Here is a 20,218-nt window from a genome sequence, read left to right as displayed (position 1 = left end):
GAGAGATTAGATTTGAAAACCTTAGCCATGAAATCTTTACTGAATTGATCAAATCACTTCAAATCTTTTAATTCCATTCGACTAAGATCTTTTATCAATTGCTTTTTCTCATCAACTGATTCTAGCACGAACTGTGCCTTTAACAGTAATTCTAATGTAGACGGTCCAGCTTCCATGACGGCTCTTCTCTCTTCTTCTGATGGTCCCATCCACCAATCATAGACTATACCAGTCATGCGTTTTTCTGCTAGGACCATAATGGATACATTATCCAATTTTGTTGTAATCTGCATCTGATACAGAGCACCTATCCAAATCCGGATTGATTCTCCAGGGTTTGAAGAATTATCCAAATCTAGAATATAGCCACTTGTATTGGTAGCATACAGATCTTCTTCAACATGTGGATACTTATTCACTTCTTTCAGGATATGAGCCTTGTTTTGGTTATTTATGGATGGCAAGATAAAAGAAGGAAATTTGGAGGCAGCTTGATCAAGGGTCATCACTTCTTTCTTTGAAACAAAAGGTTTATCTGTTTTATATGCTTCCTTTTTTTCACTGGTTAGTTTTCTAGTGTTCTTTGAAGTGGACTCTTCTGCACTAGTCGTAGTTACTGCTTCTTCTGATTCTTCTTCTTCCTGATCCCAATAATTGGGTGCACTCATATCTATTTGAAACTTAGGGATTTCTTTAGCCTTTTTCTTCTGTCTCCTTCTCCTTCTTTCTTCCTTTTCTGATTTTTCTAGTTGTTGCTCATCATAAAGCAATTTAAGGTTGGAATTTATTAAATCAGCTTGTTTACCCAAATCATCTAGAACATCTTCAGCATGTGAAAACCAGGTGGTTAGATAGTTTCCTATCTGGTAGACCTGTTCTAAATCGTTTGGATTTTGTGAGCTTTTTGCTAGTAAAGGGGCGTAGTCAGCTCTTGTTGCTGGCTGTCTGGTATTGGATGAAGAAGTATAGAATTTTGTCTTGGGTGGACATTTTCCTCCTTTTACAAATCTGTGATTTGCAAATTGAAATTCTTCTATAGGTGGTGTATGACTAACATATGTACGAAACATCTTATTTACAGCAAAGAAAGGTTTTTCTTCTAGTGTGTACAATTGGTTTGTAGACAACGATGTACTTGTGGAAGAATTGGCTTCGTCTAGTGAAGGAATATGATGGTAAAATGATTTTCTACCACTGACAGGAGGTTGTTCATATTCTTGAATTGCTGGTAACACATGTTTTTCTGACATGACTATAGGCCGAGGTACTTTTGGTCGGTCTGGAAGAATTCTAACATGACCATCTGATACAGACATTCTTTTAATATTGCTCTTTGAACTGTCTACGGATGCCAAAGATTTATATTGGATATACCAGTCATTAGGCAAAGCTTCTTTTTCATAATGAACACCTTCTACTTGAGCATTGCTCACACCTACAACAACATAATCTTTTAAAACTAGTTGTCTTAGTTTAGGATGTACAGTATTGGTCAGCTAGAAAGAGGTTTGGATTATAACAAATAAATATTCACTATCTTAAACCATTTCTAGACCTTGTACTCCAACTAAAGCTTTCCAACAATCTTTTAAGTGAACATCAGACAAACTAATGGTATAATCTGGATAGATAGTGACATATATGATCATGCTCAGATCGAAACAATACCTAGAAATCTATCCTCGGGATGTCAAGATGGACTTGTATCTTAAAGGGTGTGGCATTTCCAGAGTAGCTGCTGAAAGTAGATGTGTCGCCCCTGGGTAGCTGCTGAAGGATCTGGGCAAAGTAGTCCATCATCACGTTCCTTTGTTGCTCGAGGGCTTCTTCAAGCAAGATTTTGATAAGATCTCATGCCCCCTCGTCTTTATTTTCATCCACCATGGGAGGCCATCGACATTTGCGAGGCTTGTCTTGCAAAGGTTCGACCAGTTCAAGCCCTAACTCCTTATATCCTGACCTCGTTGGGGACATGCAAAGAAAGATAGAGAAAGAGCACTCTACTCTGATACCACTGATCCGGATTTAAACAGGAACACAAAAAATTACAGATATAGCCATACATATAGAGATGCAACAAAAATAATACTTCATTTCATTACTGTAAAATACTGAAATATGCTTACAAATAGAAGTGGAAATAAACAAGCTAGGGTGATGGTATCTTATCTCTGAGAAGAGATGTGGTGGCTACATGCCTCTGAAGTGTGTTACAATGAGGCTCGAAGGCCTATTTATTGTTGAGAAACAATGGAAAACCCTAAACATCCAAAAACCTAACCCTAGAAGTTGAAACACCAAACTGTGGGCCCCATTTGGGTAAATTGGTACATCCACTTCCCGAGGTCGTAAGTTTGGCATACGATCTCTATTTGACACGCACAATATCTCGTTAGAAAGATCTATCTGAGAACTACAACTTTTGGAAGAGGAACATCGGTCCATGGACCCATGTTGCTCCCAGTTTTCCCAAAAAATGTCGTTTAGGGAACCGAAAAAATGCTAAAAATAGTAAATTGTGCTACAATTAAGGAAACTGAAAAGCTGAAAGAAACAATGGTGGGGGTCCAAGTGGACTTGGCCAGTGGCCACCAATATCCACCTAGATCAAAAGTTTCACCAATAATAACATAAATTTTCACTATGTGACACAATTTTCTTCGCTCATCCTTTGAAAAAGAGATGGGAAACTTCGAAGTCTGAAGATATATAATAATATCTCCATAACAAGGATCTTGTGAAGAAATAAGAAAAATGTGCTCATTAGGGAATGATTCCTCATAAACTATTTCTTCTCCACAAGGCAACTTTGAAAATAATTCTACAAAGACTAATGATTTCTTAGATTTGGCTGGCAAGAAGTCAAGATCAAACTCTTGTAAAATAAAAATTCATCTGTTATATTTTCCCCCAATCACTCACCTACTGAGAATAAACTGAAATGGATTGACAACCACCAAAACAAAAGTTTTCCTAAGAAAAATATAGTGCCTGAGTCATTGAAAAACATGAACAACTTCCAAAGCTAATTTCTCTACAGGAGAATATCATAGTTCAAGACCTTCCAAGCCTCAACTCAGATAATAAACCATGTGCTCGTGGAGAGCATCGTCTTTGTAAACGAGAACCATACCAATGGTTGATTCTGTCATAGTGACATATAAGAGAAAATCCCTGCTATAACTCAATAATGGAGTAGAGGTCAATGATTTTTTCAAAGCATCGAACGAGTGCTGAGTGAAATTGTCCCATAGAAACAAAACTCCTTTCTTCAACAATCACATAAATCCCTTTGTAATCTCAGCATAATTGACGATAAATCTCCTCAATAAATTGTCTTTTCCTTGGAGACTTTGATGTTGACAGATGGTAGATGGGGGAAGAAACTAAAGTATTACCTCAAACTTGAAAGGATCTACACGAATCCCTTCAGTAGATATGATGAATCCCAATAATCGACCAGATGTGATAGCAAAAATGAATTTATTTGGATTCAAATGGATTTTGTAAAAACGACATCGCTCAAAAACCAAATGAAGATGATGACGATGATCAATTCTCTTTCGAGAACGAGCAGCTACATCATCTAAATAAGCTTCGATGATATGTTTGATATCATGGAAAGCATAGGACATGGCTCGTTGAAAAGTAGCTCCAACATTTTTAAGGCCAAAAAGCATCTTCTTGTATGAAAAAGTACCCTATGGGAATATAAAATTTATCTTATGTTGATCTTTAGGACGGATAGTAATTTGATTATAACCCGAGAAAACATCCATGAAGGAGAAAATCTCATTTCCCCCTCATTCATCGATAATCTGATCAATAAACAGTGTTGGGAAATCACCTTTAGGACAAGCCTTATTTAAATCCCTAAAGTCTATGCATATGCGGATCATTCCTTGTTTCTTATCAATTGAGAATGGATTCAAGACCCACTTAGTTAATGGAACAGGGTATATAAAACCCACCTTGAGTAGCTTCTCAACCTCGGCTTTGATAGCTGCAACTTTCCTAGGGTTTACTGGCAGAAGATTTTGCCGTATAGGCTTTGCATTCATGTAAGTCTTGATCTCATGTTGGACTATTGATGGATCAATTCCAAGAATTTCCTCATACGATCAAGCAAACACATCACAAAATTATTTAAAAAGGCCAGTATAGATTTAAATTTCTTCACAGGAGCATTTGGCTCCAATGAAAACATTCTCGATTATATTGGGATTCCTAGAGATGTTCACCGGAATAGTTTCCGAAATAACAGACATGTTGCCTTCAGCAAAAACCTCTGCTGGAGACAAAGGGTTTAAAATTGTGTGAACATCACCAATCAATGAAGGACTAGACAAACTTGATTCTACTTCATGCAAGTCTGGGAGAAAATATGACCGGTGATGCAAATCATCCCATGGTCTGTCCATACCCATCATTGCTTCTAGGATTTCTTCCTCAGATGGTAAAACAGTATCAAGGCAATCCATACGAGAAGTAGAGTCAAGAGTCCAAGCTAGAGCCACATCTCCAACCAATTCCTCCAGTGAAAGAGGATTAGGATCAGAATATGCAATGTTGATAATAAATTGATAAGCAATTTTAGTTGCAGACATAGGATATGTCATTCCACCCACTTGCCCTACTTCTAATACAGTGGTGGTAGAAGAGGTTAAGATCCAACGATCCCAAAAAAAAATTATTTCTACAAAACTATCTTCGAGGAATACATTCCAACTCCTAAATTCTCAACAGGTTGCTTGGGATTATTCACCAAGGGAATGGAGGAATCAGAGGATGAATTGTATTCTTTCAGAGAATACTCCATCTAATCAACAATAACAATTCTCCCTTCATGGGGAAATCATAGGATGCAAAATAATGATGATACAATAGAATCCATTTCATAAATCCAATTTCATCCCAAAAGAAGATTATAATACAAATTTGCATCGACTATTTCCACCTCTATATTGACCACCTTTCCCCCAACACAGATGAGAAAGGATGGAATAATTCCATGTGGCCTGTGAGAATGACCATGAAATGCAGTCAAGAGAGTAGGTGAAGGAACATTTTGAGGAGATTCGATAGCTTTCGAACATGCAATAGACATGACACATGTGGAAGCTCCCTCATCAACTAAAGTTTGAAAGATATTGATCTTTCGATATGTAGATTAATTTGAAGAGCCATGTGATGAGGTAGTATCTTCTTAATATTTAAAATGTCAAATGTAACAATAAGAGAGTTTTTCAGATATATAGTCTTGACTGCAATGAGTAGCACACTCCTTTGTGCCGGAAACGACTGGAGTACCTCTAACGCAGACATCACACAAGGGATTTGGGCCAGATCTTTAAAAATGGAGTAGTTTTGGGCAACCCTGGCATTAGGGTTAACCATTGAACATTTTATGGAGCCTTTCCACATTTGAGATATAGACTCAACTACAGGCCTCTCAATATGGAGCGGCTCTGAAACATTAGGAGAGACCTTAGCCTTAGATGATTCTAGTTCACCATAGTCACATGATCTTGTAGCAACATCGACATGAGTACTTATCATATATACATTTTATGGATTTTCCCCTTCCTGGTTTCCCCTTACGGGGTTTCTAGTACTAGCATTTGCGCCAACAAACATTTGGTGCCCTTGGGGAAAAGGGTTAGTTAGAACTTCCTGGGAGCTAGAAAACCTTGCTATACTAACAAGCACTGAGCATCTTGAATCTTAGGGAAAAGATGAGTTAAATGGTCTCTATTTCATAATTTTCAAGGGAACTTAACTTTTTTTTTAGACTCCTTTTTACCCTCCCCAGTATTATTACTGGGTTTGTTCGCATTACCATTCCCATCCTTATATTTATTCTTACCTCATCCCTTCTTCTTCCCATCGGATTGTTGATTTCCTTAGGGGTTGGAAGATTGGACAATGTTAATAGTTGAAGGTTGAGAAGGCATAGACACTGATGACAATGCCTGAATTGAAGAAGCAGTTTTTAAAGACAACTGTTGTAATTGAATTAAAAGGTAGTTTTACTATTATCGATTAATCCAACAATTCCGTTGGCATGGGGACCTAGCTTCAGTTTAGCTAAATTGATCTTGGATCAAGGAGTGTCAGGAAAAATGTTCTCAAGAATCCTAGACTGAGAATATATAAGTTCTAATTGCTAGGCTCTAAAGATAGCCTATTCTTTGGTGAACACTCCAAAGAGTGATACATCCTTAGAAATTTATTGTTGTAAATATTTTAAAAACCTTTCGAGAAGGAATTCATTAGGAATATATGCTTTGATTACCCTCTTCCTTCTCTGCCATTCTTGAATATGGTCAGAAAAGTGAGTTGTTGTATCTTGTTGGAAACTAGCCAATAACTTAGTTCCAACATCATACAGAATGGGTAGCTAAAAATGGTTCAAAAACTTAGTAGCCAACTCACCAAACGAAGAAAAGGTACCCCCATTAATCTCTATATACCATTTAGCAACATTTCCAGTCAAGGTCAACTGAAAAAATACCAACCTGATTGAATCGTTAATTAGGGAGTTAGATGAACACCATAAATGAAATGTTGTTATATGTTAGTCAGATCCTCCCCAGACTTTCCTTCGAATTTTGGAATATCCAATGGAAGTTTTTTAGGAATCGGAGGCCATGCTAGATTACATCGGATGGGATAATTTGTCAATTTTGAGAGATTTGGCAAATTTAGGGTTTCCAAGAATGGTAAGCGTGGAAGAGCTTGATAATTCCACCTACTATGAGGCATATTCCCAGCAGTCTAAAAATAATATCCTGGATTTGTAGAGGCACTAGGTTTCCAAGGATTGCTCGTAGAAGAAATTGAACTGTAAGTAGAACCTTGTGGTCCAAAGAAATTCAAGGTTTGACCAACTCCTGCCAAAAAGTTACTATAACTAGGAATATTTCCCCCAAGTGAAGTATTAAAAAGAGAGGAGAGCCCTTGGTAAGGGTTCCATGCATTAGTGAAGGGAGAAAAAGCTTGAAAGGAACTTACAAAGGAGTAAGGAATTTTCCCCTGTTGACCAAAAGAAAATTGATTCACAGTTCCCAAACCACTAAAAGCAGGGTTGGTCCACCCTTAAAGAGGATTATAACTTTGACCTTGAGTGGAAAAAGGACTAGATCCTAAAGAAGGATTAGAATGAGGAATGTGACCACTTCCAAAAGGAAAACCCTGAAAAGAGGTTGAACCACTAGCCATAGAAGTCATGGATGTGGAAACATTGGATGGGATGGATAAAGGAATTGAAGGAATTGAACTAGAATGCATCCGAAAGGGGAAGTAACCAGTGTGGGAAGCAAAGGCTTGGCTTCCCCCACTCGAAGATGGAATGTAAGTAGAGCCAAATATTGCAGTACTAGGAGTGACAATAGATATAAAAATAGTACCTCCTCCTTAAAATCAAAGAGGAGTATCTATTAGCACTCATATTCGGATTCATGCTCCCAACAGTGGCCATCGAACGAAAAGGACAATAAAAAGTAGGTCTTGCGAGCCTTTAAGTCAGGGTCACAACATATAAAAGAAAGTCTGGATAATTAGGATGAAGAGGTGAAGAAGGAGTCACAAGTGACTCAGGAATCTCTTCAACCTCAAATTTGTCTTCTGACTGGAAGAGGACCCTAGAAAGGACAAGGGTATCCCTATTCAAATCACTACTTGCACTAGGTCTACCCTATCGAGGATCAATATTTGATACGTTCACTACTGTTGATTGAAAAGCACCAATAGAATTGATCCTACGCCTTCTAAAAGGAGGCTCGGCACTCGTAGGTAAGAGGCCATAAAGCCTCTTGGAGTGACGAACCAGTTAATGAACCACTTTTAATTATTATTAGAACTTGTAAATACTCAAAAAATTATAAAGCTATGGGAATCTAGGAGCAAACAAAACTCACTGAAATGTCCCTAAAGATACAAGCAATCAAGCTACTTTTAGGTATTTCTGCTCTGGGTGATTAGGAACGGACACCAAAATACAATAAAGTGATATAAAGGACCTTCCAAAGATAGTTTGGGATAATGACGGCCGAAACCTACCAGCGAAGGTAACAGAAACAGTTACGTTGACCTCCAATCAAAATCCTTTGTCAGTGCAAGTACCTAAGCTTCTTATGGAACCTTACACAAGTACTAATGAGAGTGATACAATGTCTGCCTCAGGTACCATGGGTATTCCCCACTATAGTCACCTATGTGGTCCCTAAGAAAGGAAACTATGGTCACTAGTTCGTATCGGTAGTCAAGTGTAATAGTCTTTGGTCAGGATCCAACAAGTCGGAGAGGGGGTATCTCTCTTTGCTGCCTTCACTTTTCCTCGTGCTTAACTCCTAGAAGAGAAGAGCTTTCCTGGTCAACTTCACGACACCATATTTCACTCTTATAATCAACTAATACATTTTAAATTTAGGGTGGCCTTAGAGAGTTAACTCTCCACTTGCCTATTCCAAGGCCCTAATATGACCTAGACTAGTTGATGTTACAAATGAAAAATCAAAAAATTCTAGTTCATTTTAAATTGGGCACTTTATTTTAATGGCTTTTCTTAGGTCAAGGGTAAGATGGAAGTGTAACTTTATGATGTTATGGATGAAAAAGAAATCAATAGAAAACCTAGCTATATGCACATGCAAATTTTTTTCTTTCGATGAAAAGAGATTTCTACAAGTTTCTACGAACAAACTATAAAAGAAAAAAATTATTTTTGTTTTTTCAAAACACACGCTCACACATTCAAAATCTACAAAAAAGGACTAAAAATGCTTACAATGCAACTATCCTAATGCAAACTAAATTTTTAATGCAAGATTCAAAAGGCTACGCTAAAAACAAGCAATGTGTTTCTTAAAATGATCAAGAGGCAAAACTTGACAAAAGGAAGAACAAATTTACTCTCAAACTCTTCCCAAAATCAAGGGAATTCAACCTAATGAAAAGAGTTCACACTTGCTCAAAATGATAAAGAGAACCAAAAAGAAAAAGGAAAGGCAACAAAACAATGTTTTAATCTTTTTCTTTTCAAGGACACAAAATTTCTTAGAAAGCAAAAACTACTACAAGCTTCAAAATCAAATTCAAGCATAAAGAACCTCAAACTTCACAAGCCACAGATATCACAAGAATGATAAGAATTAGAGTGTCAAGGGGCTGCAAAATCAAATGAAATTATCTAAAGAGTAGCATACAAAATCCATCAAATAAGAAAGAATTTAGGAAGACCAAGAAAACTTTGCAACATTGCAAGAAAAACTTTCTCAAAAACCAAGAAAAAACCAAGAACACCAACTTTCAAGAAAGCAAGGGAAATTAATCCAAAGGCTGGGTTATAAACGAATTGAAGCCAATTCTCCATTCCAAAGACTTAGAAAGCCAAGAACTTCACTGAGAAGCCTTGAACCCAAACACAAAAACCAACACCTTGCCAAAAAGCAAATCCTAGGTGGACTAGGTCTTTTCGCAAAGAGAGACAAGAAACTGATCATATGCCAGAAGCAATACTTTCCAAGGAAATCAATGACTAAGAAGAAGGAAGAAACATCAAGCAAAACCCTTTACTTGAATTGGTATTTGAAATATTCAAATAAAACCATGCACACGCGACTTTGCAATGACAGACCTGCATGTATACATGATTGTTATCAATGAAACACACAGATACGCATGTTTCTTTGGAAACAAGCATGTGTATATGTGACCGTATAAAATAAAACTCACATATAGAAAGTTCAGTAAGGAAAAAAAATGAGGTATGATCTAGAAGATCAGACTCTTTTCCCAAATTGCAGACAAGTCAAAGATATTAGAAATACATGAAACCAAAGAAGAAAGCCTAGATCAAGCAAGAAAACAACCAAAATGAGGAAATACTAGAAGTATTCCCCAGTATGGTTGCCAATTTTGTTACGAGAATAATACACCCCAGGGTATGGGATGGGCACCCCAACTGAGAAGAGGGCATGCATCAACAAGAAGTAGACAAACAAATAACCTTAATACTTAAACTATTGAAGTAGGAACAAGAAGTATTACCCGAAGATCCTACGATTGAGGTCTTTCCCGTAGGGTCCAAACCCTCTTCTTCCTCCAATTCCTTAAAACCTGCAACTTATTCAATAAAAGCATAGACAACAACAATAATTGAAAGCATGTTCATGATATAAGAATTAGATCATATAAGCATATAAGTATAACACATGAAATCATACATTAGTTAGATTAAAACATGAATTAAAGCATTAAGATCTAAACATCAGGAACAAGACATGGCTTATTTATTGATGACAACATAAGAATATGGAAGAATACAACCTGATACTTCTCCAGCTCCAAGCGAAACCTTCCTCCGGATCCGTCCAGCCCAAGCCTCAACAATCCTCTTTCAAACACATACACATGGATGTCATATAAAGGAGATAGACATCACAATGAGGAAACAGGGGTTTCCTATAGCTGGGAGTGCAGGAGGCATAAGGATAAATTAGAATTGATCAGGGACAAGTTGGATATAATATCAATATCCTATCTTTCTCTCCCCTTAGGCCTTCCCCATGAGGTGTATTTATATGACCTCAAAACAGTTTTTTTAGTTGGGAAACAACTAGGCCACCGACTCTTGTAGGTAGGCTTCTGGTGTAACCCATAAACCCCTCCCAAAAAATAGGGACTTATATTTTTTTTTCATATTTTAAAACATATTCGTAGGTTGGGTATAGCTGAACATGCGTGTGCACACGATTTTTACAGGGCAGAGTCACGTATGGAATTTAAAATAATATTTTTTTAATATTTGGACTAAGTTTGAAGGGAAAGGGCTACCCAAAGCCATGCCTCAGAGCATCAAGTATACAAAGGTGGTAAATGATGATATAAGAATAGGCATAAACAAAGGGTTTGAAAGTAGGTTATAGGAGGGAAAAAAATGTCTACCGCCATGAATTGGACAAAAAATGTGAAAGTTTCAAAAAAGTGAGATGGTTAATTAAAAAGTTAAGATAATGGGATGCTTTTCCTTTTTAATTAGATATAAACTTTTTTTCCTCCTAATGTCAAAATAGTTGTTATAGTTTTTATGTGTATAATCTTTTAACATATTAAAACTAGCAATTACGTCGAAAGCTAGAAATGAAAGTTGATAATAGTAGAGGGAGGAGATATTAGAGTGAAAATAATGCATATATCACCTCTACTCTTGGCCTTTGCATCGTTAGTAGCAACCATATATCACCATCGTGTGTTTTCTTTTGCTACTTTTTGTCCACACATGCCTTCTTCATAGCGGAGACACCTACATACTATTTTTCATGCATGAAATTTTTCTGTTTTCACATCTTGATAAAACATTAAAAAACCTATGGGTGGTTAAATTTTTAATCTATATTCTATAGAGGGTAGTTGGTACACCATCTCTAAAAGTCGCATCGATATGTTAAAGTTAACCCACTCAATAAACCTATGGATCCATGTGGGTTGTGGGCCAACAATAATTGTTTCACTCTTATTTCTCCCAACATGGCTTGTTTGAGCAGTAACGAGAAAATTGTCTCGATCATGCTATACCTAATCATAGAGTTATCTTTTCATGGGTTTTCATAGGTACTATGGATGAATAACCTATGGATGCATGTGATATAATGCAATTCAAGTTAGATTAATTTGTCTTTTTTTACTTTATATATATTAAAAAAAAATTAATATTTGAAATTTTAATCTAAATAATAAAAGAGTGAACATATTTTATACACCAAAATTGTGTGTGTTCAGTTTATTTAAAAATGTAATAGTACATATATAAATAAATAAGATTTTATTTTGAGATAGATGTGTTATCTTCGTAGATTAAAAACTTGTTGAGGAAATTTCAATTATGCATTAACTAAAAAAAATGTTGACCAAAATATTTCATCAAGCCATGATCCAACAACCTCCTAAAAACACATAAGAAGAATACACATGTTGAGACCAACACTACATCACAATGATCAATACATTAACAAACCACAACCCTTTCATGTATGATCATCAACATCACATAATATTCTATATAATAGGTAGGAGTTAATAATCCCAACTTTCACACTTAGTGAGTTGGACATGTATTTATCTTTGTTATTTAAGTCTTAATCATCATCTTCCATTGGCTCAATGCATCATAGGCACTCTTAATCAATAAAGTATATATATGATCTAACTTGACATTTTTGTTTCATTCCTCAATCATGTAGACATTACCAAATTGTTAACATCCACATAAGGGAGTGGAAATCCACCAAATACATGGGTAATTAACTATTGCAACTACTAACCCACTAAGATCACCTTTGAGTACATGGTTCATTCATATTCTCAATGAATTCCACCTAAATGTATAGGAAAATTCAAGTTTTTAGACCCATCATGCCCCATAAAGTTTAAAACCAACATAATCCACTCGTAGAGAATTCAACTGACACATGGACCATACTCTATCAGAGGTTTTGCACTATATTAAACAAGTTATCTCGATCATCAGGGACACATGGATAATGGGTATGCCTTCTTACAAGAGTCCTACATTGATACACCCTTTACATGATACATAGATAGATATGGTGACATACTATTTACATGCTCCATATCATGCAGGAAATAAGAACAAGCTTTTATAATGTCTCATGTTATTACAGTACTCCTCCCAAGTACCAACTCTAGCTAAGATCAATCTAAAAAACATCAATGACCAATATACATAATATACACACAACGTGTTAGGCTTCCTCCAAATATAAGATGTGATTCATCTTTCAACATGGTCTTGGTTTTGATTCAATATAATAAAAGGTTTACCTTGTTTATCCATCTTCAACCAATCTCCATTGCTACCACAAGGAATATCATTTCTATGCTTTTGGATGGAATTCCAAAAACTCTCTATTATGTCTACAACATCATTATGTCCTCCATGTTTAAAACTCATAATTCCAATTAAGAAATATCTACCATTAACACTGGCGTAAAAGAGTATTGCTTCAATTCATCTTTCACCACTATAATAACCAACCACTAGTTATTCATTGTAGAAACATTCTAGAATCTCTACAACAAATTCTTCATATATGCTCTTCCATTATGATTTACTTATAGGATTTTCATCTCAAACAACATATGAATTGGAGACCAATCAAACATTTTGGCCAAACATTGGGAGCACATAAAATAATCAGGAACTTATTGTACTTTAGGGTATAACATCAACCTAACTATAAAAATTGAACAATAGCACATTTTATGAACATAATTCCATCTATAAAGACACTTATGTACCCATATAATGTTCCCACTATTTCTCTAGGAAAATGTTATAGAGACAGAAGGCATCCAAATTGGCATTGCACTCTATACCTACTAATCTAAGGACTTATGATACCACACTCGTTAAACAACCTTTCATCAATGAACAACAAGAGGAGATAAAACCTCTTGTTAGATTTTCCTTTTAGCTACAACATGCCATAACAAGAAAAACCAATAATGCCCTTTACATCAAAAAATGTCTCATTCCAAGGATACTATAATCAACGAAAGATAATGGTACATGTGACTAAAGAATTTTCCCAACATAATTCTATAGGTTCATGAACATACTTGGTATCTTCATATACATCTTCAAATTATGGATTCAACATTCATATTGGATATTCAAGTGTTTCCTTTTATCTGTTAGAATCATGAACTTTAGCAAAATGATGGAAGTTTGATATTGGGTTAACTAAGATCAATACAATTTGTAAGTTTTGACTTCAAGACATTTTTATCATCACCATCAAAGTTCTACATCAACATGTACAAATGGAATTTGAACTGTGGATCTAATAATGCTATTAAAAATGCATAAGACTTTCCAAGAATACCCTTTTTCTTATCAAGCTAACCATGGCCAATTATTAACTGTAATGGAAAGGATATTTGGTTTGTTCTTGAAGTAACCTACCCAAGGGATGTGACTTCTAGGACTCATTGAAGAAGTTGGTACCTACCACATGACCCTAGCCACAAAAAATTATAATTTCTTTCAATAACATATATACGAGGAGTTCACGTTTTATTGTATTCCAATCTTCCCCAAATCCAAAATGCAGCTAACAATAGAAGATAAAGAAACAAATTTAGAGAGAGTACCTAGGAGTGGCATCGTCAAGTAGTGGCTAACTAGAGTTGTTCTTGATAAGATATATGCTCTATGGAAGCCCTATCAACGATCATAGAAACAATGATAGTGAGGTCTGTTGTAGGGAAAAGTATCCGACTCGGATGACCCTATCCCACTCTAAGGGTGATAGTTCCTTAGCAACAACTGTAAAACAAACTACTTAAGGTTTACTTCTTTATGAAAGCAAAAGAGAATGGAGAAATGCACTAACCGTTGCCTTGCGCTTAATGTCGAATCCAAACTCTTCTCTTTGGCCGCTTGCTCCTAGCTCCTTGTTCTTTTGCTTGCCCAGCTACAATGAGATCCTGCAAAATAACAACGAAGGAAACTACAAGAGGCATGCAATCATAACTGGTTCATGGATTAGTGTAAACCAAACATGCAATCATCACAATATATTATTGAAACAAGAGCACATAGAAGAACCTCAATAGCTTTTATTAATGAAGAAGTAAAGGTTCTGAGGGTATTACAACCATTGAAGGCTCCAACCCAGCAACACCTCCCAGCAGAAAGAATTGCTCCTCTTCACCTCTCTCAAACAATCACCCAATAGCTCAATAGTGAAACCAACAGCATATCATTACTTTGCACAAAATTCCAGCCTCCTGAGCTCATAGGAGAGAGCTCAATATATAGATGAATTGAGAAAGGATGAGTCAGCTTGCAACTGATGTGTAGCTGCCTTGTGTCCTCTCTCTCTCTTCAGTTAATCTTTAGTTGATCTTCAGTTCTTGAGTCCACTTGGAGAACTTTGCTTCCGCTTGGAGAAACACAGCCTCTGACTCATCACAAGGCGAAATACCTGATCCAAGTGTCATTTTTGGAAGATTCCAAAGCAATGACTCATTGTGCCACTTGTCCCATCTCGCTCAGCGCAGGTGGCCTTTGTCCCACTTGCTTTGCAACGCAGGTACACCATGGAGCAACTGAGTTTCAGCGCAGAAACCTAGTGGAGCACCTGCTTTGATTTCAGGATTGCTTGTTTTTGAGTGTTTTCAGGTGGAGAACTGATCTGAGAGCTGTTGGTTTGCTGACCTTGTTCCTCTAGGGGTAGGAACATCATGTTTAGGGAATTTTGGATCCCTTGGATTATTGACAATTCATGCTTGTTGCTGTGAGGCACAAAATTGTCTATAACAGATGCCCCCTAAAGTATGAGGTCGTTTATCGGGTGAAATGCTTTATTGAGAGGATCCGAAGTTCATTCAATCTGCTGAGAAGTGTCCTGTAATAAGATACAATACAATACATTATTTTTCATACATTTTTCATGATCTAGCTGAGGCGGGCATTCCCATGCTCAGCTTTATAAATACATTTTGGTACATAGAACAGACGATCGTCTGATTGTAGACTGATAATTCTCTGCTGAAATTATCATCCTTTGAGAAGGATGATCATCTGCTGTAATGATGTACATATCAAATGTCTTTATGTCCTGAATATATATCGCAGCCCGGATGGATGAAACTAGATCCGGGGTCTTCAATCTCTTCCGACCTTCACTCGATGTACAAGTCGATCCATGTGAGAATTTCTTGAAGTCGAACATGGAAAGACATCGCTTGATTACCGGTCAATGATGTAAATCGTTAACAAGCGCGAGAGGAATCACCGATAAGGATGATGACCCTCAAGGTACGGCAGTACAATTCACATGGTGGGAATAAAGGACTTGGCGTCGACCACCATGCAAAATCTTCTGGTCGAAGGTCATTGATGTATACCTGTCGCCGGAAGTGAGAAACTTGCCATTGAGGCATGCAAGCTTCAAAGTACTGAAGGGGGTGTTCCTAGATCAACTCCTTGGATAATGAGCTGATGTCGACAAGGAGCGATCTGTCAAAGGAGGGCCTTAATGAATCCCACATCAGTGACGCGGAACGGAGCTAGTGATTGTGATGAGGTGAAAACAAACTGTGATGTATGATTCAGGGTGGCGGTCATGAAGTGGATGAAGGATAATGTATGGCAGTGGGTGGAACACGGTTGACTCTTTACAGAACCACATCTCTTGAACATATAACAACACTGATGTGATGGATTGGTAGCATAACCCCAATTGTGGATGGTGTGGTGAGGACCATGGTTATGAGACCGGTGAATGAAACAAACCAACCCGATGTGATACGGAGGACAAAGTGTCATGTTCAAGAGCGACTTGCTACCATTAATGCTGTGAGGTTCTCCCAATTTTTCCCCAGTCATTGCTGACCAGTACCTCTTTATTTTTGTCAAGCTTGAGGAGGATAACATATGCTTGTTCTATAACCTGCCCTTCGGGCAAGCCCATCGCTATGTTTTAACGAGCCTAGCGATAGAGAAACTCGTTCTCGTCTAAAGACAAGTTTGTCGCTATTTAATCATTTTAACGAGTCTAACGACAAGGAAAACTTGGTCCTTTTCATTTTTAGAGAGTCTGAAAAGGTACGAAAAGTTAACTCCAAAATTCCTTTTTCGTCTTGTAATCCCTTAAGTCCGAAAAAGTATAAAACAATACAGAAGGGATGAATTTTCGATTTCTTTAACGAGCCGAACAAAACAAGTGCTCGATCTTTTTGTGTAATAATCCCTCAGGTCCAAAAAGATTAAAATCTAGAGGAGGGATAGCTCTTCCGGTCCTTTTAACGAGCTGGGAGGCCAAAACTCGGCAAACTTTTCATATTTTACGAGTCAGTGAAAAGAGCTCAAAGGAGACTCGTCTTTTGAGGAACGAGTGATGAACAGGGATAGCAGCAGATTCCAGGTACAGGTTGGAATTCTCCAATCACGGCAGTGTCACAAGGATGGCTAAATGAAATCACTCTTCACAGCTGTTCCTCAAAATGGGTAAACAAACATATGGAGGTGAACGATTGGCCAAATGAACGGATGGAGGTGATGGCATATAAACACGACCAAGGGTTTTTAAACTGGCTTTCAAAGGTTACATTTCTCCAGGTTATTTACCGGTTCATTTTTTCTGGATGAGCTTGAACTGTAGGGAAAGATTGCTCACAACTTGTGTTTATTTTTTTTAACGAGCATGAACTCTGTACAAAACTGCTCGATTCTTGTGTTTATTTTTTAACGAGCATGAACATTGCTAAAACTGCTCGATTTATACCAGTCTTAATACAAGGAATGCTTTAGGTGAGGTAATCTTATTTAAGGAGCGATACCTCACTAATTACTCCAATTTGGCAGGTTTTAACTTTTGCCTTTCATCCTTTCTTTATGCAAGCTGGAAACGGCTAATCCTACGAGTTTAACGGGTTAGACCTACGGGTTTAAAGGGAGGACCTAAAAATTTAAAAAATAAATAGTCATCCCGTGCTTGCACTCCAAAAGGTTTGCATGCCCCCAGGTATAAAGTATAATTTCGAGATTCTGTCCTCTTACTTATTATCCGAAAAATGGTTTTGTTTGCTGCCACAAACTAAACTCTCTTTTCGGTGATGTCTATCATTAGGTTGCTAAGGATGGTGACTACTTGTTGCCGCAATTTCCTCTCTTTCTTTGAAGACTGCCCCTACTCTCTTTTAAAACATATTGTTTTAATGGGTGAGGCTTGACATTCAAAGATGGTGCCTTCTTGCTGCCACAAATAGATCTCCTCCTTAGGAGAGCCTACTTTTTTAGACAAAGGGAGCGATTCTTCCGCTTCAACATAACTTTGACAAAAGAATTTTATCCTAGAACAACCCTCTCTTCCTTTTTCGGACGGGGTACGGACTAGTCCATTCTTCTGCAGAAATTAACTTTATACCCAAGGTTTTCTCTGCCCAAGGCAGGCCAGGGTGCATGCCCCCTGGGTCCCAGTTCTTTTCTCTCCGAATTACTCGCATTCATCGGGAAGTAGAACCGGGGGTGGTGGCATTCCTTGAGTGAATAAACCGTTAAGGGATGGTATTTGACTATTTGCAATGCGTGATCCTGGAAATGAAAGTTGGTCTACGAGCTTGACCATTCTTCCTTCGTGCGGAAAACAGATGACTCTAAACAGCGAGGACACTATTGCCTCCATGCAATATATATAGTCTCGTCCAAGGAGTAAGTTATAAACCAAGGGTCCCTGGACGACCATGATGTTCATATGAACTGTTTTCCCTTTCAATGTAACTGGAACATTGGGGAGAATCCCTAACGGGTGACTGGTTCCTTTATCAAAACCTGATAGATTTCTCATCTCAGGTAAAAGCGCTGGGCAACCCAGTGCTTTCCAAGCAACAGAGGAAAGGATACTCACAGATGCCCCTTCATCAATGATAGTTCCAGCCATCACCATTCTGTAGATCTGGACTATGATTCTGAATGGGATACTGGCTGGTAACCGGGGTCTGCCTAGTTGATTCCAATCAAAGGATACAACTAGGTTGCTTGGTGGTGGGACCGAATATACGGCCGGATACGACCCTGACGATGTTCCTTCCTGCGATAAAGGAATGGGCGCATTGCCCTGATGCTCATCAGAGTCTGTGTTGATGAAAAGGATATGGACGGTGTCATCTTTATCCTCTTCAGTGAGGGTGTCATTTGAAGATGGGTCTTCAATGACAGAGTCATTGGATGATGAAACCTCTGAAGGAAGAACCGGGTCAACTACCGTTTCGACCTTTAGACTTTCGTCTAGTCTGGATTCAGTAGGTTCATTTTCAATGACCGACACTTCAGCTGACCACTCGAGCGGGTCAGCTGGATTTTCAACTATCGAGGGATTAGGCGCGAGTTTTTGGTATCCAGGAGGAAGTCGTAACGGTGAAACCGGACGATCTTCCAAAACTCTCTTTGCCTCATCTAAGAATGGACATCGGTGGATGGCGTGATCGCCTTCACACAATATACAGGGTGATCTTGGTCTCCCTCTTCATCCTTCACTCTCGTTAGTTGACGGACTGCAATCAACATGACTACCAGAGGTTGATGCTACCGGATTGTGCAACCTTGGGGACCAGTCCCTTAGTATCCAGGGAATATAGGGACAATCACGATGGAAGTGGGCCCCTTTGCAAATGACACATGGCGATTTAGGCCCGGTCGGTGCAGTGTGTGGGTTTTTGTCAGCTGTCTTTTGCTTGCCCCCAGTCGCCTTCGCCATAGGCCCCTTCTGCTTCTTTTCTCTCTTCTTCTTTTCCTTCTTCTCCATGGGAGGCTGACTTTTGCCGGCTCTACCTTGTGAAGATGAAGGATCAGAGGGAGAATTATAAGAAGTGGAAGGCTGGTGGGTAGTTCTAGATTGGTCTGACTGTTGATTCGACTGCTCAGGATTAGTGGCGATCTGGACTACATTAGTTGAAAAGAGCCATACAGGTAGGCCAATTGTCAATCCTGGAAGTGACAATGTTGCCATATGAGGCGCACCAACATCTCCCCAAGAGGAGAAGGGATTTGGACTTCCACCAGGGTTATTTCCTTGGTTGGTGGGCTCCATACTTTTCAACTGAAAGATCAACGTGGGAATAATAGGTGATTATGTTCCGCTTAAAATAAATTTTATTAACGACGCTTTTAGACACAAACTTGCTTTTTCATGTTTTAAGAGTCGAGAAAAAGCTAAAGATGACTCTAGTCGCCTTCGATGTTTTAACGAGCCCGAAGTGACAAATGCTCAGATGGACTTTTTCAGTTATAGAGTTTGAAAAAGGCCAAAAGAAACTTCTCTGGAGATCTAGGCAGAGGGTGTGCCAAACCTTTCGCGAAACCACAGAATACGTTTTACGGTACGGGTGGTCGATCTTCGTGAATGCTGTGTTCACTGCATCGCGATCAGTAGGGCGGCCGACACGGCTTCCTATGGATAAAGGATAATTGCCTATAGGGGTCTCCCAATATATACGCGACGGTATGTGGGAGCACAAGTCCGTATTAGTGCCACCGACTCTCAGGAGGAATCACCCACCTTCGTAGAGATCGACAGTCACTATGTTTAACGACGCCGGAACACGTCTCTACCTAGACCTCTAGATGTTTGCGTTATGTTACAAAGCGTTGTTATGTAAATTGGATTTATTTTAATGTTGATCTTGCTTA

Source organism: Pinus tabuliformis, chromosome 2_2, assembly GCF_031772625.1.
Source record: "Pinus tabuliformis cultivar Carrire ecotype Pingquan chromosome 2_2, CPIR1, whole genome shotgun sequence".
In the NCBI taxonomy this organism is placed as follows: domain Eukaryota; kingdom Viridiplantae; phylum Streptophyta; class Pinopsida; order Pinales; family Pinaceae; genus Pinus; species Pinus tabuliformis.
This window is presented reverse-complemented; position numbering follows the sequence as displayed.